We start from the raw sequence: 27847 nt of genomic DNA on the forward strand, positions 1-27847 counted from the left end.
CAAGAGTTTTACCAGGAGGCTGCAGATCCCACTCCCTCAACCAACCTCTCCAGATCTTGCTTATATCATGCATGCTGCCCCCACATTTTCCTGAAGACCAGACCCCTCCCATATATCCTTGGCTGGAGCTATTCCAAAGCAGTGCCACAAGCCCAACAGTGTGTAAGCAGCCCTGACAAGGGCAAGCACCACTTCAAAGTCACTCCAGCCCCAGGGAGAGGGGAAGATAACCATATGTACTAGTCCAACTGTGGCCCCAGCAATGGGCTGAGGGTAGACATCAGGTCTGACTGCACACTTGATCACCAAAAAAAGCTTCTCAAGAGACAACACAGGGAAAGCACCCTACAGTTCAGTGCTACCACAACTCTAGTAAAAGTGTGGTCTGACTCAACTCAAGCCCAAGGTAGCTCCAAACTGGCCCATTAACAATACCAGAACCAAACCCTGCCCACAACAGGCAAAGAGAACCATTGTAAACATGACTGAAAACATGGCTCAGCCACAACAGAAGAATTCACACAACAGACATAGGAGACATCCCTGAAGTGCCAGGTTCTGGTGGACAGGGGATATTGCACTGCAGGGCACTACATGTCATAAAGCCACTACTTCCAAGAGCAAGAGACATAGCTGACTTTCCTAACACTTAGAAACAGACATATAGAGTCAAAATGAGGAGACAGACTAATATGTTCCAAAAGAAAGAACAGGACAAAATGACAGCAAGAGAGCTAAATTAAATGGAGATAAGTAATATGCCTGATGGAGTATTTAAAATAATGATAATAAAGATACTCACTGGACTTGAGAAAGAGTGGAAGACCTCAGCAAGATCCTAAACAAAGACATAGAAAACATAAAACAGGACTGATCAGAAATGAAGAACTCAATAACTGAAGTTAAAAATACACTAGAGGGAATAAATACTAGACTACAGGAAGCAGAAGAATGGATCAGTGACCTGGATGACAGAGCAATGGAAAGCAAGCTAGCTGAACAGGAGAGAGAAAAATGAATAACAAAAAATGAAAATAGATTAAGGGAATTCAGTGACACCATCAAGTATAACATTCACATTCCGGGTATCCTGGAAGGAGAAGAGAGAGAAAATGGGGTAGAAAATTTATTCAAACAAATAATAGCTAAAAAACTTCCCCTATCTGGTGAAGAAAACAGAAACCCAGATCCAGGAGGCAGAGAGCCAACAACAAAATCAACCCAGAGAGGTCCAGAGGAAGACACACAGTAATTAAAATGGCAAAAAGTAGAGGTAAAGAGAGAATTTTAAAAGCAGAAAGAAGAAGAAAAAAAAAACCCCAGTAACATACAAGGGAATCCCCAGAAAGCTGCCTGCTGTTTTTTAAGCAGAAACTCTACAGGCCAGAAGAGTTGGCATGTTATATTCAAAGTGCTGAAAGCAAAAAAGCTGCAACCCAGAATACTATATCCAGCAAGACCATTCAGAATAGAAAGAGAGATAAAGATTTTCATAGACAAATAAAAGTTAAAGGAATTCATCACCATGAACCAGACTTACAAAGAATGTTAAAGGAGACTCCATGAGTGAAAAGGAAAGATCATAAACAGGAGTAAGAAAAGTAGGAAGCACAAAGTAGTAAAATTAAATATATCTAAAAAAATCAGTCAAGGAATTCACGAAATAAAAGGATATAAAGTATGATAACAAATACCTAAAAAATGGGAGGGAAAGGAGTAAAAATTTAGCACTTTTAGAATGGGTTCAAACTTCTGTGACAATCAACTTTACATAGATAGTTACATGCAGAAGATGTTAAATATAAACCTAATGGTATCACAAATCAAAAACCAGTAATAGATATGGAAAAATAAAGAAAAAGGAATTCAAGCATATCACTAATGAAAGCCAACAATGAGAGAAGAGAGCAAAAGAAGAAAGGAACAGAGAAGAACTGCAAAACAACATAAAGCAAGTCACAAAATAGCAATACGCACATATAAGCACATACCTGTCAACAAGGTGCAATAAGCAATGTAAGCACATACCTATCAATAAGTCGCAAAATAGCAATAAGCACATATAAGCATATACCTATCAATAACTACATTGAATGTAAATGGACTAAATGCCCTAATCCAAAGACACAGGGTAACAGGATGTATAAAAGAGCAAGACCCATCTATATGCTGCCTCTTAGACTCATTTCAGACTTAAAGAAAGACATACGCGTATTGTAAGTAAAGGGATAGAAAAGCATTTATCAAGCAAATGGAAGTGAAATGAAAGCCGAGGTAGTAATACCTTTATCAGACAAAATAGACTTTAAAATAAAGACTATAACAAGAGACAAAGAATGATACTATGTAATCATAAAGGGAACCATCCAAAAAGAAGATACAATAATTATAAATAACAGAGAGCACCCAAATACATAAAGTAGCCAGTAACAAACATAAAAAGTAATTCATAGTAATACAATAATAGTAGGGGACTTTAACACCACACCTACATCAATGGATGGATCATCCAACAAAAAAATCAACAAGAAAACAGTGGCTTTGAATGACACATCAAACCAGATTGATCTAACAGATATAATCAGAACATCTATCCTAAAACAGAAGAATACACATTCTTTTCAAGTACACATGGAACATTCTCCAGAATAGATCATATGTTAGGCCACAAAACCAGTTTCCACAAATTCAAAAAGACTGAAGTCATACCACGCATCTTTTCTGACCCCAATGTTATGAAACTAGAAATCAACCAAGGAACAAGAAAAAATCTGGAAAGAACACAAATACATGGAGGTTATATAACATGCTACTAAACAATGAATGGGTCCACAAAGAAATCAAAGAGGAAATCAAAAAATTCACAGAGACAAATAAAAATGAAAACACAATGGACCAAAATCCATAAGACACAGCAAAAGGGAAGTTTATAGCAATACCGTCCTACCTCCAGAAGCAAGAAAAATCTCAAATAAACAAGCTAATCTTAAACCTAAAGGAACTAGAAAAGAAGAACAAACAAAACCCAAAAGCAGTAGAAGGAAGGAAATAATAAAAAGTAAAGCAGAAATAAATGAAATAGACACAAAAAACACAATAGAACACATCAATGACACCAGGAGCTGGTTCTTTGAAAAGATCAACAAAACTGATAAACCTTTAGCTAACCCCATCAAAAAAGAAAGGTGACTCAAACAAAATCAGAAATGAAAGAGGAGAAATAACAACCAACACCACAGAAATACAAAGAATTATAAGAGAATATTATGAAAAATTACATGCCAACAAAGTGAACAACCTAGGAGAAATGAATACACTCCTAGAAACATATAACCTCCCAAAATCAAAACAGGAATAGAAATTTTGAACAAAATGATTTCCAGCAACGATTGAATCAGTGATAAAAAAATCTCCCAACAAACAAAAGTCCAGGACAAGACGTTTCATAGGTGAATTGTACCAAACATATAAAGAAGAGTTAATACCTATTCTTCCCAGACTATTCCAAAAAATAGAGGAGAAATGAAAGCTTCCAAATTCATTCTGTGAAGCCAGTATTACCCTGACACCAAAACCAGATAAAAACTCTACAAAAAAGGAGAACTATAGGCCAATATCTCTGATGAAAATGGCTGCACAAATCCTCAACAAAATATTAGCAAACCAAATCCAACAATACATTGAAAGAATTCATCACAATCAAGTGAGATGTATTCCCAGGATGCAAGATTTATTCCCAGGATGGTTCAATATTAGCAAATCAATCAGCTTACTACAGAGCATCAATAAGGGAAAGGATATAAACCATATGATCATTTCAATAGATGCATAAAAAGCAACTGACAAAGTACAACATCCATTCATGAAAAAAACCCTCAACAAAGTAGGTTTAGAGGAAACATACCTCAACATACGAAAGGCCATATACGAAAAACACACAGCTAACATCATACTCCATGGTGAAAAACTGAGAGATTTCCCCTAAAGTCAGGAATAAGACAAGGATGTCCATTCTCACCATTTTTATTCAACAACACAGTACTGGAAGTCCAGCCACAGTAATCAGAAAAAAAAAGGGGGGGGGGATAAAAGGCATCCAAATTGGTAAGGAAAGAGTAAAGCTTTCAGTATTTGCAGATGACATGATACTATATATAGAGAACTTGAAAGACTCCACCAAAAAACCACTGAAACTGATAAATGAATTCAGTACAGTTGCAGGATACAAAATCAACATATAGAAATGCATGGATTTCTGTATGTTGATTTTGTATCAATCAAGAGAAAGATAAATAGCACATGATTTCACTCATATATGGAATTTAAGAAACAAAACAAATGAACAAAGGAAAAAAGGGAAAAACCAAAATAACAGACTTGTAACTCTAGAGAACAAACTGACGGTTACCAGTGGGGAGGTGGGTGGGGCATGGATAAAATAGGTGAGGGAGATTAAGAGTAAACTAATCATGATGAGCATTGAGTAATGTTCAGAATTGTCAAATCACTATATTATACACCTGAAACTAATACAACACTGTATGTTAAATACACTGGAATCAAAATTTTTAAAATATCTAGTTCTAATTATAAAATACATTTCTTTAATCATTATTGAGGTAGGACAACTGTTATTTTTATTAGCCATTTGCATTTATTCTAATATAAACTTTTTCTTTTAATTCATTGCATATCTAATGGGTGATTTATCTTTAGTATGTTGAATTGTCCCATTCTTCTGTACATTTAAGAAGATAGGCCCTTCCCATTATTTATCTTTTTGAGGAAAATTTTAATTTATACATTTATTTTATGGCTTGGATTTTTTTGTGATTCTTAGTAGAGCCTTCCTTACTCCGAGATAATTTTTAAAAATTCAGTTTCATCAAGTGTTTCATGATGGTTTTTATGATACGGAGGCACCATAGTATTATTACACTTGTATGCTGTTCCCCATTTTCCAAAGGCCATATCCTCCTGTTTTGTCCTGAACGCCCCAAGAAATTGAAGAACAATAGGTGAATGTCTTCTCTATAAAGACTCTTCACAAATATGTAAGCATTTTTCTTCTCTGACTTCTCTAACTTTAGCCATATTGCATTTCATTTTTTATTTCTTTTTTGCTACTCTACTCTCAAATCCTCCTTGCCATTCACATGTGCATTAAAATGCCAGTGCCCAAACTTGGCCTGATACTTAATGGTGTGACCAATTCTAAGTTTAGCAGAGGGATACTTTCCTAGCTCTTGGATGTCACAGACCTATTAATATATTTCACTATCACAGTTAGCTTTATAAAAACAGCCACACTATACTGCTGACTCATTTTCAGCTGGTGGTCCCAGGCTATCAAATTCATAAAACTAGAAAAAGTGTCCAATGTGTTAGAGGAAAGAAAAAGAGAGTCAAAAGATCCTGGAATTTGGGGACATTGGGCCAAAAGATGAAACTTATCAGAAAGAAATGAAAAGTCTTGCATTTTATGCAAAAAACAAAACAAAACAAAACCCTACCTGAGTACAGAATAAGGGTGATTTCACTTAACACCTACACACTGAAATATTTTAGTTTACTGTAAACTTAATATCATCAACAATGCGAAACAGCTGCCAATACATTTAATGCATTTTTGACAGGAAAAAAAAATAGATGCCTGACTGTTCACAGCCTCACCCCTCCCTCTTCAGCCAAGGAAAGTTTATTTTCTTGGCAGGGTCAGTTCTGTTCTAAGAGAGTGGTAGGTTGGGTAAGAGGAAAGTTTTGATGGACCTACTGGAAAAGCTGGAGAGTTGCACAAGAAAAAAGGCAGATGCTAAAGAGGAGCAGAGACGCTCAGAAAGTCAAAAGCCAATAAGCACTGGCTAGGAGAGAGAGTTGGGGAAGTTTATAAAAGAGAGAAAAGAGAAAGAAATTTGGATTCCTTGCTGTGTTATGGCAAGGGAGGCTTTTGAGATGAGGAAAGAGGTTTTAAAGGAAGTGTTGTCATGTGTTATGAATATCGTGTCACTCTGTGTGTGTTCTAAGAGACTGAAGTAAAATTTAAACATTTTTTTCCAATTATTTTTGGATGTTGGAAATGTGTGTCTTTGGATGGAACTTTGGGCTAAGCAGCTGCCACAATGTCTGAACTGCATACAGGTTACAAAATCTTATGTTGCGTTAACAGAACTGTAATATTTGACCATAATAAAGTTGGCAATCATGTCATTTTGGCAGACATCTGTATTATTATCTTGAACCCCAAATGCCAAATATTTACAAGGTATATTAGTTTGCTAGGGCTGCCATGACTAACCACAGACTGGGGTGGCTTAAACAGCAGAAATTTATTTTCTCACAATTCTGAAGGCTGGAATTCCAAGATCAGGGTGTTGACAAGGTTATTTTCCTCTGAGGCCTCTCTCCTTGGTTTATAGATGGCCATCTTCTCTCAATGTCTTCTCATGGTCTTCCCTTTATGTGTGTCTCTATGTGTGATATCTCCTCTTTTTATAAGGACACCAGTCATATTGGATTAAGGCCCACCATAATGACCTTTCAATTTAATTACCTCATTAAAGACCCTGTCTCCCAATCCAGTCAAATTCTGAGATACTGGGGGTTAGGATTTCAACAAGGTACAATAATCAGACCGCAACACAAGGCTGCTGACAAATTTAATCTTTATTTTCATTTATAAAACTCTTTGAATTTTATTGCTGGTCTTTCAGGACTCTCACACAAGTTCTTATAATTGATAAACAACCAGAATAGTCTTAACTTCTTCATTAAATTATTGTAAAGTAGTGAATTAACCTGGCCGACATTGATGCACTTTATTTCTATTTCACTTAAAAGAATTTAAAATCTGGTAGTTTAAAGATATGTGCAAAATGGTATTATATAAGATGGTCCTTTGGAGTTTATTGATACACACACACACACACACACATACATACGTACACACACACACACACATATGTATATAAAGAAAAACAATTTCCTTTTCTGCAAAATGAAACAAGTGGATCAGATAACCCATCAGGTCTCTTCTAGTTCTAAAATCCCACAATTCTGGTTCTAGGACAATAAAAATATAGTATGTTGTTAAATTTAATTTTTAAATATTGGATATGTGTTATTAATGATGGGCATACAGGAAAAGCAGAGATCAAGTTAGGAATCATGGAGGTTTTTCTTAAAATTTGGGCAATCTAAAACATCCAGGAGGAAAGTCCTTTATGTCTGATTGCTAACCTAAAGTTAGACCTTCAGAATCATAACTCATACTGATGGCAATTCAGGCTCCCAGTCTCACATTGTATAACCAGCATCTTCTTTCATAGTGGTATATGCTTCAAACCTGACCTAGGAGAATTGACTATGTACACTTATGCCCTACTACAGATTTCATATCTCTTCACAGCTACATGAAAATACACTAAATTTCCCATTTCCTTTACTTTTATTTTATAATTTGTTCCAGAAATAATAGCATTTAATTAGCATTAACTGATTATCCATGTATTTAGGCAGAGAAGAATAGATAGTAAACTTCTGCAGTACACAGATAAATATCTGAGTTTGACAGTGTTTTACACATTATATTTATTCATATTTCCCAGGCTCATGTGGAAATCTATTCATATACTTTTCCACAAGCCAGGATTACACACTAGATCTGCCAATCCCTAAAATTAGTTTTTTAAAATACCTTGTATAAGTCAGAAAATATGGCTCATCTTTTTGAAGGTTGAAGACAGGCTAATATTTTACTTTTTCTTAAAAAAAAAAGATAAGGGCCAACTGTCAGGCAAAAGTTGTGAAAATGTAGCAGTAATACTTAGAGGTTGCTTTCTGCAGTGAATTAAATTATTATACTTTGAAAGACTTTCATATACTACCCAAGGCTCATTTCTGACATCAAGTTAAAATCACTTTAGCATGAATAATTGTTAAATGAAGCATTTTCTGAGGGTAGAAAAGATCCATATTGGATTTTATCTGGTTATTACACTCAAAGAGTACCTTGTATCAAGAAAGTGGATATTGCGCCCAGCATTAACATATTCTATTTAGAAGAATGACATTGTTATTCATATGAAAATGGATGTTGGTCTAGATAAAGTTAAACACCTCCAGAGGTCTCAAACATGTGTACATGAAATTACAAAAATTAATTATAGCTCAAGCAAGGACTTGACTACTATCCTATAAAAAAAAGTGTTTGAGTTATCTACTGCTGCATAACAAACCACCCTAAAATGTAATGGCTTAAAATAAAGGCTGGCAAACTTCTCCTGTAAAGGACTAAATAGTAGATATTTTTAGACTTTGAAGGCCATACAATCTCTGTCACAACTACCCAGGTTTGCAATTTTACCTCAAAAGTAATCATAACAGTTCATAAACAAATGGGTGTGGCTATGTTCCAATAAAACTTTATTTACAAAAAGAGGCAGTGAGCCAGATTTGACCCACAGGCCATAGTTTGTTGATTTAATTAATTAATTAATTTATGCTCATAATTCTATGGGTTGGTATTATGGGAAGGGCTCTCAATGGGGAAGACTTGTCTCTGCTCTCCATGGCTGAATGGTTTGATGCCTGTGTCTGTAGGCAGTTGGCAAGTTGGCTGGGGGGCAGAATGGTTCTGAATAGTCTCACTCACATGTCTCTCAGTTGACTGAGGCTGCTGGCTGGGTGCCTTGGTTTGTCTCCACATGGCCTCTGTAGTAGGCTAGCTCAGGGTCTATTTTATGGCAGCTGGATTCCAGGGTGGCAAAAGTAGAAGCTTCAATACCTTTTTGAGGCCTCAGCTAGTCACACAATGTCAGTTCCCCATGTTGTATTGGTCAAACACCCAAGGCTGGCCCAGATTCAAGTGTGGGAAAATAGACTCCACCTCTCCTTGGGATAGGCTGCAATGAATTGTAGCCATTTAAAATTCTGGGACTAAACTCTGTCAAAACAGAGTACTATCAATTCTTAAGACTTTTATCAACAATTTTCTTGCTCTGAAAAACGTGTCAAAACTTCATGTATTGTGGTCACAGTTTTCATTCTATATCACATAGCCACAACTCAAGCAAAAAAATAAGAATTAATCAAAACTTCCATTCAAAGGGTTTTGAAATTTTTGTGAAGAGAAAGAAACTATGAAAGTAGTTTCCCATTTTTGCTGCCACCTCTGCATGGGAACACTCCTCATTACATTCATGCTGACACCTTATTCCAGGCTGCCACTGCCACCTTCTCACCTGGATGTCCTCCTCATGATGGTCAGCCTCCAACACTACCTGCCATCCCACCACAACCACGGCCTCAACTGCTCACACAGACTTTTGGATTAAATCTTGAAGAAAGGAAATAATGAGCACATTTTCTTGACTTTTTCCTATTATATGAATTAGGTCCTATTAAAACATATTTGCATAACTGTAACACAGAGCTTCAAAAACAGTTTTTGTGTGCCTAAACTGACAAATAACTAAGAATTATCCCTACAAGCACATCACCAGAAACATTGTTGTTACCTTATTGCTGACATTAGTTAATTTACATCATTTTTTTTAATCGGTTCTGATGTTTGGATGCTAAGGTGTTTAGACTTACAGATAAATTATCTGCCATTGTAAGTACCTTCATATTTCCTCTCTCCTTGTACAAGACCTCTTAGTCAATAGCTCTTTCCATGCCCACAGCTCTCCTGAAAAAGCACCCTAATTGACAGTTCAATATCACATTAATACAATCCTTATAGGAGCCAATGCTGATTAGCCAATGCTGACCCAAAGGCTATCAAGCTATGATCTGGCTAGAATAGGGTTCTGCCTATAACAGATGCCATTGGTTCCCTGCCTACGTCCTCTCCATGCTTCCTGGTCCACTTCATACTGACAGTATCCGACTATAAGCACCTGCCACTTTCTACGTAAGGGAAATGGGGCAGGTTGCAAGTACATGGAAGTCAATGTCCCTTGAATTGGCCCTCAGCAAATGACAGATAGGAGTTGAAGGACAAATATCCAACTTCTTTGCCTCCAAATTAGGATAAATCTGAGGAATATTCTATACTGTCTCCCAGAGTTCCCCCATGGGACTGAAATCCACTTGTCCATAGCAGTAACCTACTCAATAATGAATCCTTTATTGGTTTCCTTCCCTTCCTTGTCCCAATTCTGTGCTTCCAGGAACCACCTCCAAGTTAACTACCAGCTCTCAAATCCTTGCCTCTAAGTCAGCTTCTGTGGCAACCCAACCCAAAAACTACTCAAATGCCATAATAGTTATTAATAAAGACAAACAGATGTTTTTTCTCAGGTATTTAAATTAGAAGTGTATATATATATATATATATATATATATATATATATATATATATATATACATACACACACACACACACACACACATATATATGCTTTTAGTTGGATAGAAGGAAAGAGATGTGTAAACACTATCTGAACCACATAAATGGCGGAGCACTAGAGAAAAGGTACAAAAATCCCTGCATCACCCTTTGGATCCAGAACCACCCGTCACCTGTAATCTGGATTAGACTTTGGCTTATTACAGCTCCTCTTGGATTGCCATGAGATTCTATCACTCTATAACTTTATATGTTTTCTAAGAATAGTGAACACTCACTCTTATCTCCATATACCTGAGTTTATACTGAGAACCTCTGTTTCTTGAAACTAAACTACAACATTGGAGCCATCGACTTTGACTTGTATTTTGGCTCCTGTATTGCAACTAAAATAAAATCCTGCATACAGCAGGGACTCAGTTACTTTTATCTAATGAACAAATGAGAAGAGTATTTAAAAGGTAAATATGGATGGATGTCCATAGGTTCAGAACTACTTTCTAAATCTTAGCTATGAAAAGTAACAAAAATTCTTTCTCTTTCCTTTTTCCCCTGGGGCAAACACTTGAACAAATCTTCATACCTTGTAACCGGAAGGAGCAATTCTTGTTTTTGTATGCTCGGCATCTCCTTCTGCTTTCTTTTGGTACCTGCCCCCCTTCCTCCATGCTCCCCTTTCCTTTAGTCAACTACCTGTCCCTCACTTCATGAGGTTCTGTCTCTTCCTGGGTGGCTCAGTTCATTAAGCATCCTGGGATCAAGCCCCACGTGGGGCTCCCTGCTCAGGGGGAAGTTTGCTTCTCCCTCTCCCCCTGCCCCTCCACCCTGCTTGCGCTCTCTCTCTTGTGCTCTCTGTCTCTGTCTCTGTCTCTCTCTCTAATAAATAAATAAAATCTTAAAAAAAAAAAAGAAGGTATATACCCTGCAACTGGTCATTCATAATCCCCTATATTTGTGTATGACTTAAACCAAATCAAACTCACACCCCATTCCCATCAATCCCCAAGAAGGGAAGTTCATCTTCAGTAGAAGTGGTTGAAACACATAAGGAAATACAGCCTAAGGCGGGGGTAGGGGAACTGAGGGATGAAGGGAGGGTGAGAGGGAGGGAGAGATGGAGATAGAGAGAAAGATCTAGCAATATTTCTGAGTGTCCAGAGTCCTAAAGCTAGCTTCACCTTGTATTTCTCTAAGAACTAATAAATTTCCTTTTACCTTTTTAGTTAGTTTGAGATGGGCTTTTATCACTTGCAACCAAATAAAAGACTATATATATATATATAGTCTTTTATATATATATATATATATATATATATATATATATATATATATATATATACACACACACACACACACACACACAAGTTGGAAAACTAACTCTCAAACTCTGATAGAAATACATTTCAAAGTATAAATTCCTCCCCCATGAGCACTCCACCTGCACCTCAGTCCTTAGAACATGAGAGAGTATCAATAGAAGTCCATGATTCTGTGTCTCCCATTACAATGTTTGCTGAATTCCTGGGAAACTACAGCAGGGGCCATTGTGTACCAGGGGATTCTTAGAAATTAGGGTGTATCCAGTGGAAGGAGATTTTAGAAAGAAAAGAGAAGATTCTGGGTTTTTTCTAGACAGATTTTTTTTATAGAGTTGACACAGAGTGTTACCTAAGTTTCAGGTGTACAAAACAGTGATTAACAAGTTTATACACTATGCTATGCTTAGTGCAAGTATAGCTACTATCTGTCACCATACAACACAATACAACACTATCACAGTACCATTGACTATATTCCTTATGCTGTACCTTTTAGTCCTGTGACTTATTCATTTCATAACCAGAAGCCTGTATTTCCACTCCCCTTCACTCATTTTGCCCACAGCATAACACCTTCTTAGTCCATCCATGTTGTCGCAAGTGGCAAGATCTCATTCTTTTTTATGGCTGAGTAATATTCCTGTGTGTGTGTGTGTGTGTGTGTGTGTGTGTGTGTGTGTGTGTATAAGAAAAAGATTCTTGTTTAATATGTAAAGGAAAGATTATGGGAGGGATGCTAATACTTATTTCGGGAAGGGGTTAGAAAGAGTGGGAAGCTATTTTTTTCTAATAGGAGGGGGCTTAGAGAAATTTAATCAAGTATGAAAGATGATTTGTCTCAAAGCCTTTAATAAATGTATCTAAGTATCCTCAGGCCAGTTCCACTCGGCTGTCTCAAAAGGAACTACAGTTAATCTGAATCTGAGACTGTATCCCTCAGAGCTGGTCTTCTTTTAATACCACTTACCAGTGTAATGTCACCATCACTTACGCAATTTATACGTAAGCCAGAAACCTGCGGGTTATCATTAATAACTTATTTTCCTTCACTTCCTCCGTGTGCATTTAATCACCAGGTTGCATTTATTTTACCTTCCAAATGTGTCTTGAATCTCTCTTCTTATTCCCTACTTTGTTGCCACTTCCTCTGTGCAAGCTATCATCATACTAGACTACTATTCTAACCTACTAATTGGTCTTCCCTGTTTGTGCTCTTGCTCAAAAGTATACTGCATATCTGGTGATTTCTGTCCAGAAAATTTCCACCTTCCTCAGGGTAATAACACCCTAAATTTCATTTAGGAAACCACTCCTCCCTCAACTGATTTGGGATTACCTCTACCTCCACCTCCAGAGTTATGGATGCCCTAACTGGTATACTTTTCCTTAGCCACAGAGATTGTTTGAGGGAAGGGCATTTAACTCATACCTAAACCACTTAAAATACTGCATTCCCCTAGTCAAAGGAATTAGTTCAATGTGAGCATGGGATTTAAGTACATCCAGTTCAGCAGCATTGACGGGTTCTTTTGACCATGATGGTACCAGAGTGAGGAATGAGCCAGCACAAGGGTGAGAGCAGAATCAAGGGATCCCAGAGAGCCAGAGCAGAGGCATGACGACATCAACTGTCTGTGCATAAAACTGCTTGGGGGGCAGCTGGGTGGCTAGCTCAGTTGAGCGGCCCACCCTTAGTTTTGGCTCATGAGTGGTAGGATCAAGCCCTGCATTGGGCTCTGCACTCCATGGGGAATCATCTTGAGGATTCTCTCCCTCTGCCCCTTCCCCCACTCATGGGCACTCTCTCCCTCTAAGTGAATAAATAAATCTTTAAAATAAACTGTGCTTGGGTGAGGTCCGAACTCTGAATTTCATCATTATGTAAGCCAATTACTTTTTTTTTTTTTTGGCTTAAGGCAAGTTCACTGGGTTTTCCATCACTTGCTGCTGAAAGATTCTTAGCTAATATCCACCCAAGCCAATGTACCATTGCACATAGAATAAAAGCAAAAAGCTGTAATACAACTTGATGCACATTTGCATTTGCTCCCAGGGTTCAAGCCACAAAGGCCTACCTTTAACCTCTTTTCATGCCATTCCCTCTTCCTGAAACCCTCTTGGCCTCTATATACCCAATATGATGCTTTTTATCCTACTTATCCTTTAATTCTCAGCTCAATTGCCTTTCATGAGTCCTCAAACATACCAGATCCTCATTATTTACTTTCCAAGCACTATACAGGTTCAGCTCTGCTACTTATAAGCATAGAACTTTTACCTTTATTTATGAGATTCTTTCATCAACAACTGTCGCTCTCACATAACTGTAAGCTACATGTAAGAAACTCTTTTTGCGTACTAATAAATTTCCTGACGCATAGTAAGTGCTTTGTTATTTCTTTTGTTGAATAAATTAAGGAATTAATGAAGTCAACAGGAGAGGCACCTGGGTGACACAGTTGGTTAAACATCTGACTCTTGAATTTGGCTCAGGTCATGATCTCAGGGTCATGAGATGGAGCCCGGCATCGGGCTCCACACTCAGCAGGGAGTCTGCTTGAGATTCTGTCCTTGTCCCTCTCCCTCTGCCCCTCCCCCCTTTTTCTCTCAAATAAATAAATAAACGTTTAAAAAAAAAGAAGTCAACAGAAGGAACACTCTCTTAGTATAATAAATTTCAGTTAATACCACACTTTATCAAATACAACTTGAATTGCATTTGAAAAGAAGCATAAAGTTACAGCGAGCATCACTGGTTCATCTACAAAATGAAAATGGGTTAGTAAAATGTATTAAATTTTTTGAAGACATGATGGGAGAAATTTTCCTGGTTATATCCAAGCAATTTATAAAAATGAAAATTTTAAAAGCATCTTTATCAGAAACACATACTATTTTATCTAGAGGATAAATTAAATAGATGAGTTAATATCTTTGTAGGGTAAAAGGTTGAAGGATAAATTGGTTTTAATGTAACTCAACCAAAGGGGGCAGAATATGACCAATGTATTGATTTAGATGTAGATGGAATAATTTGGGAAAAACATGATTTCTGGCAAAGTTCCTCCTCTAGCTTAAAGCTGCAACAACAACAACAAAAAAAAAACTGATAAATGTTCACAATTCCATTTCAATGCTGGATCAAATCTCAACACACAGATTTTCTCTCAGCTATTGGAAAAAGAGTTTAGATGATTTTGTTATACTACAAATTGCAAAGTACTTCTTCCTGGTTAAAAGACAATTTTAGATTAATTTTAACTTTAAGAGGCCATATTTCTGCATCAGTTTTTCTTTTCTGGTGTCCTATCCTCACCCCAGAGAAATAACAGTTGTGTAAGGGAAGGTTAAGCTGACAACATTGTTGCTCTAGTGAGAGTTCAACAATATAACAAAATGTATTTTATATTTAGTGAAACAATACTTTGTTGTTGTTTTCAATAATGGTTGAATGAAAATATACCATGAGTCAATTTGGATTTTATGAGCTATGATTCCATAATTAAGAACACCTAGAAAAGTAAGATCATAATGCTTATATCTCTAAATTTGTTTTTTCTTCAACCTGAAATGCCTTCCCTTCTCATTTCTGTCTAATCCAAATTTTTGTTTTTAACTACACACTGAAGTCATATCTAAAACCTTATTATTCTAGGGTTTTTTTTTTTAATTTCTAGACTAGTTGCTTATTGTGTGGGATCAGTTGTCAACCCAATTGTCAACCCAAGGAATATACTGTGTACATATGATACAATGTATCCAAAGCCACCTAGAAAACATTTTAAAATACAACTTCCAAATGCCCCACTCCTCCCAATTCTAAGATTTTGGCTCAGTAAATCAGAGAACGTAAGGAATCTGAAAATTTAAAGAACATTCTGCTTATATCCATGTTCATAGTAGCATTATTCCCAGTAGCTAAAAGGTGGAAGCAACCCAAGTATCCATCCAAGATAAACGGATAAACAAACGTGGCATTACATACAATGGAGTATTGTTCAACCTTAAAAAGTTAGGGAATTCTAATATAGGCTACCACATGGATGAATCTGAGAACATTATGCTAAGCAAAACAAACCAGTCACAAAAGGATAAACACTGCTTGATTCCACTTGTATGAGGTACTTAGTTAAATCCATAAAGAGAGAAAGTAGAGTGGTTGTAGCCAGTTGCTGAGGAGAGAGGAGAATGGAGACTTACTGTTTAATGGGTATAGAGCTTTTACCCATGAAGATGAGAAAAGTTGTGGAGATGGATGGTGGTAATGGATGTACAACAATGTGAATGTATTTAATATCACTGAACTGTACACTTAAAATAGTTAAGATGATAAATTTTATATTATACGTATTTTTACCACAGTTTTAAAAATGGTTAAATGGTAAATTTTATGTAATGTATAGTTAACCACAATTGAAAAATAGTAATTCTCTAGATGTGGGAAACAATTCTCAGTCATTTGTGTTGGTTCTCCATTCTTCCTTATCACAATATTTTATTCATATATTTCTTTATATATTTACCGAGTATCTGCCACGTACTAGACATGATTCTAGATGCTGGAGATATAGCCATGACTCAAGCAGACAAGGTCCCTGCTCTCAAATAGCCATAATTCTGTCTATGGCATTATATTTGTAAGAATTAGGTGGTGTAGCATGACAGAGAAAACCAATTTCACAGTGGCTTTAACCCTCAAGTTGTTATTCCCTAATATAAAGTGTCTATTTGGCAGGGACCAGGTTCCTTCTAGTTTTCTTCTTTATCAACACTAGGGTATGATCGTATAGGTATGGTCCATAGTGGTTGCTGGATAGCTGGTCATTGTATCTGCATTCCTACCAGCAAGAAGGAGAAAATCAAACCCAAAGGGCATAACCCTCACATCTGCCACATTGTCAGAAAGTGACATCTCATTGACAATTACTTAGTCATAATGGCCATGCCTAGCTGCAATGCAAGCTGGGAAATGCATTCTATTCTTGGCAGCCCTGTGACTACCTAAATTTCAACGGTTGTTTCATTGAAAAAGAGGAGTATGGATACTAGAGAACTATCAGACTCTGCCACAATTACTTTCCAAGCAGATCTTGAATCCTTTGAAGGCTGAGAGGTCTCTCAGAGTAGAATTAGTAAGAAGAGAACAAGGAGCAAGGTTAAGAGAGCATTTGGGATGTTATTCACCTGAAGGTTTCACCCCTTTTACATGCCACTTCCTATTGATAAGGATTGCCTTAGAGCAAGGGTCAGCAAGTATTTTTTGTAGAGGGCCGGAGAGTAAGCATTTTAGGCTTTGCAGGCAACAGGCTCTCTCCGTTTACCACACAACTCTGTTATGATTGCATGAAAATACCCAAAGAAAATGTGTAAGTGAATGAGTGTGGCTGTTCCCAATAAAACTTTATTTACAAAAATACATGGTAGGTAGAGTTTGACCGATAGGCCATAGATTGCCAACCATTACCTCATCTCAAAATATAAGCCCTTACGAGATTTTAGTATATTACCCATATATTTTGTCACCTTCATGGGTTAGTAATCAAAACCAAATGTGTGACTCAGATCTGTCAGGAATGTGAATTTTGTTCATACCATCAGGTTAGCCACTGAAACAAGTAGAGGTAATAGTTAAGCATTAGGAGAATTTAGAATGGATAGTAAAGGAGGTGTTGTGGAGGAAGGCCAATTGTGGCAAATATTTTCTCCCATTCTTTGAGTTGCCTTTTCACTTTCTTGATAATTTCCTATGAAGCATAAAAGTTTTTAATTCTGATGAACTCCAATTTTTCCTTTTTGCTTTGGTTGCTCATGATTTTTGGTGTCATATCAAGAAACCACTGTCTGCCAATGTCACAAGTACTTATACCTATGTTTTCTTTTAAGAGTTTTGTTAAGTCTTAACTTCTACATTTAAGTCTTCGGTCTATTTTGAGTTAATTTTTGTGTATAGTATGAGGCAGGAGTACAAATTCATTCTCTTGCATATGGAACCCAGATCTCTAAGTACCATTTCTTGAAGAGACTGTTCTTAGCCCCATTGAATTGTCTTGGTGCTCTTGTTAAAAATCAGTTGTCTAAGAATATATGGGTTTATTTCTAAAATCTTAAGTCTATGTACCTATCTTTATGCCAGTCCATAGTTACTTTTACTAACCAGAATGTCTATTTTTTCCAGTATAATGAATAACATGGTCTTTTATTCATGTAATCATTTACCAAATATTTTCTAAGCGTATGTCAAGCACTATATGGTGCTTAGAGGGGAAAGAAAAACATTAGATTAGATCTAGGTAGAGATATGCTTCCTTAGATGTGTTTCCTCAAATGTAGCTCCCTGGGAATAGTTCTTTTTGATCTGCAGACCTGCGAACTAAAGAGACAAAAATCTCTCTCTCACATACATTCCCAACATACAATGATGGGACAGGCACAAAATAACTGTCATAGGTACCGCCATCCACAAAGGGGAAAATTGAAGAGAAGTCACTGGTCTGAAGCAATACGAAAATCCAGCTGGACATACACGGGCAGTTCTTTGATCAGAGGATCAGTCCTACTGTCTGGGAATGATTCACTATTGCTCTTGGCTCTACCCTCTGTATTTTTGACCTTCTGATTTTCCATGGAAAATAGTCCACATTTGCAGCTGAACAATTTTCTCAGTCTGCTCTGCCCATAGAAATTTGGAGGTCCAAAGATCTCTTCTCATTTTGTATTATCTCTATATCTTTCGGTCTAAGTTGATATAATTCTTTTAAAATATTTGTGGGTTTTTTATGAATCAATTTACAGTCCACTCCATTAAACAAAATCTATACCCAAAAGTCTCTGAGATAAGCCCTTCTCTTACTTTGGTCTTCCTAGTAAGCTCCTGAGGGATAACACCTTTAAGATTCTTAGATGTCCTTTTTAGATACACTTTTAAGATCCTTAGAGGACTTTTTGTGTGACTAAATTGTTTTTTAAGGAACAACTTCAGATCTTTCTAAGATCATGAAAATGGATTTTATATTTCTTCCCTGGGTTTAATCTTTGCTATCAAGCTTTTCCTTAATTGGCAATTTTGGAGAGCCTGGAAATGATAGCTTTATTTTCAAATTCAGTTCTTTATTTGGCTTATTTTTTTCTTCCCACATTTTACTATAAGCAAGAAGAAGCCAGGTGGCACCTCTGATATTCTTCCAGGAAATCTCCTTAGCTAGATTACCCAGCTCATTAGGTATATTTTCTATTTTCTACTTTATCACAGGTTACAGTGTTGCAAAACTTTTTGTCCCTACATAATGAGGATCCTCTTTCTCCAATTTCCAGTAAGATTTCCCTTACTTTTCTTTAAGCTTTCTCTGAGAGTCCTCTTGAAGGCCATTAGACTCCTCCACCAGTTTCTTCAAGGCCCATTCACATTTCATCGACTGCCCCAAGTCCCACATTTTCAGGGTTTTGTTACAGCAATACCCTACTCGTAGGTCCTAAAACCTCTTCCAATTGCTATGAATGCATATAAATTACCCCAAAACTTGGCCTAAAGCAATTGTTTATCATGCTCATGGATTCTGTAGGTCAGGAACTTTTGGGGAGTAATTTTTGTCTGCTTCATAATATTTATGAGATTTGAAGGTTGAGGACTGGAATCATCTGAAGTCTCACCACTTACATGTCTGGCAGTTGATATATATAAACTATTCACTAGGGACCTCATTGAATGGGCTAATTTTAGTTTTCTCATAGCATGGTGGCTGGCTTCTAATGGACAGAATCTTGAAAAAGAGATAGCTAGATGATAGCTGAATTGATTTTCATGACCTAAACCTGGAAGTCCCCCAGTGTTGCTTCTGCCTTATTCTATTAGTTAAAATACTCACAAGATCCCCTCAAGTTCAAAGACTCCACTTCTTGATAGACTAGTGGCAATTTGAGAAGAAATACGAAAAGTATATGGGACCAGAAATAATGCTGTGGCCATTTTGGAAAACAGGAGAAACTTAGAAAGGTACTCTTTCAAAAGATCTCTCACACAAGAAATCTATCTCAGGCTCTGCTTCTAGGGAGCTTGATTATATTAGTTTCAAGGGTTGCTGTAACAAAGTACCAATGAATTGGGGGACAGAAATGAGATAAATTTATTGTTTCACAGTTCTGGAGGCTAGAAATTCAAGATCAAGGTCTTGGCTCCTTCTCAGGGCTGTGAGGAAGAATGCCCATGCCTTTTCCCTAGCTTCTGGTGGTTTGCTGGCAATCTTTAGTGTTCCTTGGCTTGTAGATGCAATCACTTCAATCTCTGCCTTCATCTCCACGTGGCATTCTCCCCGTGTGCATGTCTTTGTGTCCAAATTTCCTCTTTTTATAAAGACACCAGTATTGGATTAGGGCCCACTGTAAAGACATCATCTTAGTAATTATATCTGCAATGACCCTATTTCCAAATAAGGTCACATTCTGAGGTGCTAGGGTTCAGACCTCAATATATGAATTAAACAATTAAGCCCACTGAACAATTAAACCCATAAGACTGACCTAAGACATAAGAGTATGTATGTTACCGTATTTATTATAAAGAATATCTGAAATAATGCACAGAAAGTTCCTGGTATTGATTAAATGATTAATAAATGTTAATGAACATCATTTTTTATCTTTGGATCCAGAGAGACTAGCACAGAGCCTATCACCTAGTGAGAAAATAGTAAACATCTTTGGGTTTTGTCTGTTGGGCGTTCATTCCATCTTTTTCTGGTAAGAACACCTTGAAACAATTCCCTTGACAGTCTTGGTGAGGCAATCATTCAAAATGTCCTGCCCTTCCTTGAACAAGAAGTGAGTGGTTGGATGACCCAAGAATGCCATTCAGACTCTCTCCCAAACATTAAATCTCAAGTAGGATAACAAAGGGATGGAAAATGGCTATCATCACTTATCCTAACAATACTGCCACAAAAAAAGACTGACCATTAGTTCCTGTCACTTGGACACTTAGAGCTATTGTGATTCCTGTTCTTTCCACAGCCTGGTGCTTAGTTTTTCTTTTAACTCTTTGTGCTACTCCACATTTTTTAGCACATTTCTTGTTTTTGCTTAAGATAGCTAGAGTTTCTTTTGTTTATGAGAAATTGAAATAGAAATTGATTCCTGAAAGCACCTCTTACAACTGACACTTGGAATGACAATATGAAGTTGCAAGGGTCACAGTGAGGCAGGAAACAGTGTGGATTTCCCCTTCTCTGGCTGGGAAGACGGCTAGCTTCATGAGCACATTTTATCTGGAGACTCAGGCAAGGTGTCTACCCAGGCTAGAGATTTAGGAGAGTCAGTAGAAAAATGTCATCTGGTTAGATCAGTTTGGATATTTTTTCAGCCTGGGATGAGTTACTGTAAGTAACTACTGGCTCATCAGAAAGCAGAGAGAACAGAAACTGTTAAGGAAAGCCCCTTATATCTATGGCCTATGATCAAAGAGAGTTAGTAGCCAGATAATCTTGAGCTTTGCTCATTTGGCAAAGCTGAATTCTCTTCCCCAAGATAAAGTTAGTGGAAGCAAAGTCCAGGATACTGAAAACTTTAAAGGAAATAACAAGGGACCCATGGAAAGTGCTACTAAGCACCTTTTTCTGGGTCTTCATTGCCTGATGAAATCTCCACTTAGCCCCACTTTGGAACCCAACCACTGACATACATGGGATGAGGGAGCACAGTTTGGTTCTGTCTCTTCTAACTCCAGCTACTGCTTGTTATTGCCCCCAGGAAATGTCCAAAATAGAGGCATTATAGGTAAGGGCTAGAGATAAGGGCATAGATCTAAGGCCTGTTGCTATGAGAGAGGATATTCTCTCTGTTGGATATAGATGGAAAGCCTACTAGATTTCTAAATAAATTGTGTTCCTGGAAAAATGATGAGCAACCTAAAGCAGTCTCCTATATTCCCCACAGATGAGTCCTCCCCATTGTCTTTCTCAGATGTGACCACAGTGGACACTGCACATTGTCTCCACTACCAGAAGAGAAAGGCAGAGTTAGCCACTTTGGCTATCCACAGATTTCAGTCCATCACTGAAGCAGGGAGAGTTTTTTATTCCTGGAAAGCAGGATGTGATGATGCTGTTAGACAGTGACCATCCTAAGCTGATTCTTCTTCCCTTTTCTACATGGGACTTTTATTTTTTTAATTAAGGTATACCCTGACCTCTTTGCATCATAGTAGCTTAGGTTAAATTTGTCATTTGACAAAGCTGCCAATATGCAGGAGATATTCTGGACCAACCTGAGAGTAATGAACAGCATTAGTCAGGGTTCTACAGAGAAAGACAACCAGTAGGAGATATAGAGATATATAGAAAGAGATTATTATGAGACACTGGTTTATGTGACTATGGAGGCTAAGAAATCCCATGATCTGCTGTCTGCAAACTGGAGGCCCAGAAAGCCAGTGGTATAGTTTTAGTCCAAATTCAAAGGTCTGAGAACCAGAGGAGTCAATGGTATAAGTCCCAATCCAAGTCCAAAGGCCCAAGAATCAAGAGCACTGATGTCCAAGAACAGGAGATGATGGATGTCTCAGCTCAAGCAGAGAAAGCAAATTCACTCTTCCTCTGCCTTTTTATTTTAGTCAAGCCCTCAATATATTAGCTGATGCCCCTGTGCACTGATAAGGGAGATCTTCTTTACTCAGTCTGATTCAAATGTTAATCTCTTCTAGAAACACACTCACAGACACATCTAGAAATAAAGTTTTGCCAGCTATCTGGGGATTCCTCAGCCCAGACACATAACATTAACCATCAAATGCACATTGCTGAGAGCCCCTAGAGCTGGATGCAATAACTGGCAAAGAGTCCAGGAAGGGAGTTTGGGGATGTACATGGAAGAGTTGCACTATCATGAGTGGGAACACTTACGATGTTGTATGATGACAGGAAGAGTGGGTGTTTGTGGATATTGAACTATCAGGAAGAGTACAGGGAAAACTATTGTTTTTGCCTGCCCAGCATCCCAATTTTCCTTCATAAAACATTTCTTCCCCCAGGCTTGAGCCAAACAGTTCTAAAAGGGCTGAACCTATACTTCTCAGCTCAGCTGGCATGTAACCCAGACCTGATGTGTTAATTTATTCCATCTCTCTGGCTCAACAAATGATTTAGGAAAGCTATGCAATCCTAGTCAGATCAATAGAGTCAGCCACAGATTTTGATGGAATCATTGGGAAAGAGACACACTCTCTACAAAGGGACTGCTTGGCTGATAGGTAAATTTGCAGCTCTCAGGAACCAGCATGCCACCTTTGTGGGGAGAATTGTGCTTGAGCAGAGGAAAGCAGAGTGAGAAAAAGCTAATAAAAGTCTCCTTTGCTTAGCCATTTGGAGGAGGTGTTGTGGACATTTGTCTGGAGGCCAGCACTTTATGAACACTCTCCCTTTGGTTAGGGAGTTTCCTTCCTCCCCAAGTTAAAAGTCAGAAAAGTCAGAGAGCTTCCCTTGTAGCTGGCCACAAGCATGTGATCACACCAGACAGTCTTGTGAAACCCTCTCTGAGAAGAGACTGATGTGAGGAAGAAATGCCATGTGGAATTCATTTTTTGCCAATGAGAGTGGCAGTGCTGCCACTTGGCCTTCAGAGACAACACTGGTGAGTTTCCGGTAACAGAGCTCTCAATAGCACCTGCATCAGTGCTAGGAGGGGGTGGTGGGGGCAGTGGCCCCCCAGGCTAGCTCTGATGTCTGCTTCACGTGGTGTCCTGCAGGCTGCCTCTCTAGTCCTCTTGGCAATTCTGTGACCCACCAAATACCTTTGACAAAAATATTTTTTGACTTAACCAATCAATTAAGTTTGTCACTTCCAGCTAAAAAATCTTGATAATTATATAACAATCAATAAAAATCTGTTTATAGAGGTAGATAAATGAATGACAACTGTGAGGGGTAGGCATCATTACTCCTATTGCACAGATGAAAAATAGCCCTAGTAGTATTAAGTGCATCCTGCCCAAGTTCATACAGCCAGTAAGTCCCAAAGCAGAGATTTTCATTCTAGTCTCTCTCTTTTTTTAATCTCCAAAGTTTGTCTTTTTTTAGCATGGCATTTGAAACTTCCTTTCAGAAATAATCTTGTGACGGGGACTAGATTGGCTTGCTCAGAATTCATCCCAATCTCCTTCTACTAAGCCTTCCCGTACTACAGAGGCTGGAAAGCTAAAACTGACATTTCCCATTCTTATTTGCAACTGGGAATATGACTGAGCCTCCACCAATTAAACGTACTTACATGAAAACTGAATTTAGAACTGAGTCAAGTAGGAGGGAAAGCAGGCCTTCATCCTGATGGTGCAAATCAGGTACACAAGGTTTGGGGCCAACGACTGAGGCTGCAACTTTCTGATTTCTGAATCAGCAAAAGTAGTGAGATCTTGAAGCTGGCAGGTGGCAATGGGCATCTTGATTCCCCAGGTTCCTGAATGTTGTAGAGATAGTTCTCTAGACAGGTCAGCTCTGTGGTAGCCTTCTGGAAGTCATTTCTGGAAACCCAGCCTAGAGGCTATTCCTCTAATCCTTCTAATTGTGAGCATCCAATTCCTTGCATCCAATCCTTTTCTGTTTCACTATTAGACTGGCTTCTATTATCTGTTTCTGAATCTAATGCTGTCTAAAAAAGCACATGTAGAAGTCAAGTACAACATAACCAAGCAGCACTGCAAAGAGATTCTATCTTTTCTCAGAGTCACGACTACAGGGGGAAAATACGTATTCAAGGAGAACTGATATATTGAAAAAGCTCTATGGCCTTTCCAATCTTGCCATACTTGTACCTCAAAAAACTGAGTGTATCAATCAAGATACAGGAAGGCAATAGATGTTTCATTCAAACTTGAATAAAAACCAATTTTTAAAGATATGCACAGAGCATAGAGAACCACAGGGTTATGCACTGCCCCTAGACCTGAAGTAGCAAGAGGAAAGAGTCTGTTATAGACTGAATGTTTGTGTTTCCTCAAAGTTCATAGTGTTGAAATTCTAACGCCCCATATGATGATATTAGAGGATGGGGCCTTTGGGAAGTAATACGGTCATGAGGGTGGCATCCTCATGAATGGAATTGGTGCCCTTATAAAAGAGACCCCAGAGAGCTCTCTTGCCCTTTTTCCATCGCATGAGAGTACGGCAAGAAGTCAGCTGTCTACAACCAAGGAATGGGTTCTCACCAGACACCAAACCTGTCAGCACCCTGATCTTAGACTTCCAGCCCCCAGACCTGGAAGAAATAAGATTCTGTTGTTTATAAGCCACCTAGTCTATGGCATTTTGTTATTGCAGCCCAAACAGACTAAGAGTTACATAGCAAGGATCCTTCCAGGAGCTGTGACCTTCAGTTGAGGGATGAAGCCAGTTCACAGCAACCTCACAGGCAGGGAGCAGCAAGGGGGCAACCTCACACTCTGTCCTCCTTTCACTTTCCTGCCCATTCACTGAATCCACCTGGCAGTCAGAGGACAAGAGCCTGTGTTGTAGTCCTCACAGGACAACCTTCCATGGTGGAGAACAATGGGGAATCCATCTGAGGAGCAAATGAGAGATATCCAGCGCACCAAGTAAAAAATCAGCAAAACCCAGTGCAGCAAGAGATCATGAGGACTGTGGCTCAGAGTGTTTGGCTGCTACCGAATTTTTTAATGCTCACGGGTTGAGTGCATGCATTCTTTCTAAAGATGGTCAATATAATCTGTCCTATATGATTTGAGGGTGTTTTACTCCGGTCCACACAGAGTGTCATACAGTGTGAGAAGTGGAAGCACCTTAGAGATCTCGACGAACATCTCTCATTTCATAGATGAGGAAACTCAGGCTTAGAGAAATGAAATAAATTCCTCCGAAGTCACATATCCAGGAACTTGCAGAGCCAGGGGGCACAGCCAAATCTAATGATGCCCAGTGCAGGCTTCTTCCACATTCTGCAGCTAAAATCCTTGCTGGACACAAGTTAGGCTTCTGACAAAGTGTCCGGCCGTGATGTGGCTGAAGGCTCAGTCTTGAGCATCCCTCCGCCTTGGTTTTATTTTTCTCTTCATTTTGAACATTTACCTGAAAGGCTGAATTTCAAAGACACTTTTCCTAAAAATAACTAAAAGAGATGCAGGAGGAAATTAGCATAATGTATTTTATCTATAATTTACAGTGTGTAATCTAGAAATGCACAACAAAGCAATGCTAGTAGCGCAGAGAAAATTCCCCTGGGATATTTGGTTCCATTTAAAAACACCTCAGTATGGGGGGACGTGGGAGCTGCAGCCTGTGACACACTTCCATCAGGGCAAAATGTTATTCTAGTGATTCACAGCAAGAGGCCTGACAAACACTTTGAGTCGATATAAAGGTTCTTGCCATCAGGATAAAATGAGAATTGCAGTGGGTGGTCCCATTCTAGCTTCATGTCTCCTTCTACTTCTGTCCTGGCTTAGGTGGTTGCCCTGGAAACAGTAGGGTGGCAAACAAAACCATTTGGAACAACTTTTAGGAAGCTTTATGCATGAAGGCCTAATTTTTATTTGCTGCTGTCTTTTTTCCTCTTCTTCAAGGGTGACTTTTCCAAGGCTATCATTCCCTGAGAGGGTGTGCTCTTTGGACTACCTTGGAAGTTGATTCACTCTGAAGTCTTTGGCAAGGTCCAGTTGGAGGGCTGGCCAGAGTTTGGCAGATAGCACGGGAAGGGGGCTTTATTTCTCATTATTCAGCTTTGTATCCCAACACAGATGGTCCTGATCTCCTCCTCCCCCACCTAAGAATTTTTCTAAAATGACACCCAAGTTTTTCTTGGCAGAAGTTATAATTCCTGGCAAACAGTTCACTGCAGCTCTAATTATGATGACAGCTTTAATGGAGAAGATAATCATATTAAATGGTTCTTATTCAGTTCCATGTGATGAATTAGTGATTACCATGAAATGCGTTAAGCAGCCAAAAGTCAGGGGAAGGGATGATGTACTGAGCTACAAGTTGAGGTCTGAGGGATTCCGAAACTTGCGGGAGGTAGGACAAAATGACCTTTGAAGAGGAGATGCTGATTTTAATGTCTCTTGTGGCTCATATACTGAGTAAGAAACCCCCTTTTCCTAATGTGTCTGTTAAAGAAAAAATTATTCTGACACTTGTTAAAATGGTAAAGGAGACTTTATTCAAGACTATTGCAATAGGAGCTGACTCTATTGCAATAGGAGAGAGATCAGATTCAACTCCCAATACAACAAAGACAAGTGGGCATTTATTAGCCAATGTGCAGAGTGAGGGGTCAGTGGGTAGAAAACTACTAACAGGAGACATCAAGAGCACAGGAGTTCTTTTTTAAAAGGATTCTTGTAAAAGGCTGGTCATGGACTTACACATCAATGGTGAGGGATGAGGGACTTGACCAGACATGGGGGGTGATTAGATATCAATGCTGGAGATACTCTTGCTAAACTTACTTAGCAGGATTCTTGTTAAAACTGGACTAGGTATGCCAAAGAAGGACAGGGCGAAGACTGAGGCCTGAGAATCTTTGTCAGTCCCTCCTCCTGATCGAGGAAAAGACAGACATTCTTCTTTCCTCTGAACAATTTAAGTTCATTTCTTGCTCACTCTCCTTTTGTTATTAAGGACCAGCTGAACCATCTGTTGGGACTTGGGAGTAGAGGATATTTACTGGATGGTGCAAATAATCAGACATTTAATGAGGGAAATTTCTATGAAAATAAAAAGAAAAATAAAGATTAAGGTTGAAGCAGACTATAAGCCCAGTTTCTGAGTCCAGAGGGTGGCCAGTTGAGAAGATTTCTAGATGCTGGGCTTGAAGCATCTTTAGGTGGTGAAGTGGGGGTTAGCGGTGGTGATCTGGTAGATTTCTTAGGCTGCAGTTTGAATGTCTTCAGTGATAGTATAATATCAGGGTCATGGTTATTTACACAGCAGGAGCTCCAGGCTTAAAGGCTACCCATCATCCAGCGTCAGCTTGCAGGACAACCTAGGATCCCAGGAAGGATCCAGGCAGTCAGGTTTGAGTTCTCAGAGACACCAAGGTAGGCAGGTGGGAGAAAAATTGGAAACATTCATTCGGACAGTTGTATAGCCAGATATTGGAGAAAATTAGGAGAACTGAGTGTCTGGGAGGGACTGACCAAAAGCGCGCATTGGCAGGACTCAGTCCGGTCTGCACGTATACA

The 27847-nt window shown here is 38.5% G+C and overlaps 1 protein-coding gene across 1 annotated transcript in view; it reads right to left on the minus strand.

Annotated features, from left to right (window-relative positions):
* ZNF280D (zinc finger protein 280D) overlaps positions 1 to 27847 on the minus strand; it is a 296194-nt gene that overhangs the window by 192611 nt on the left and 75736 nt on the right. The gene's annotated exons all lie outside the window — the stretch shown is intronic.

This window comes from Ursus arctos, unplaced genomic scaffold (assembly GCF_023065955.2).
Source record: "Ursus arctos isolate Adak ecotype North America unplaced genomic scaffold, UrsArc2.0 scaffold_36, whole genome shotgun sequence".
Taxonomy (NCBI): Eukaryota; Metazoa; Chordata; class Mammalia; order Carnivora; family Ursidae; genus Ursus; species Ursus arctos.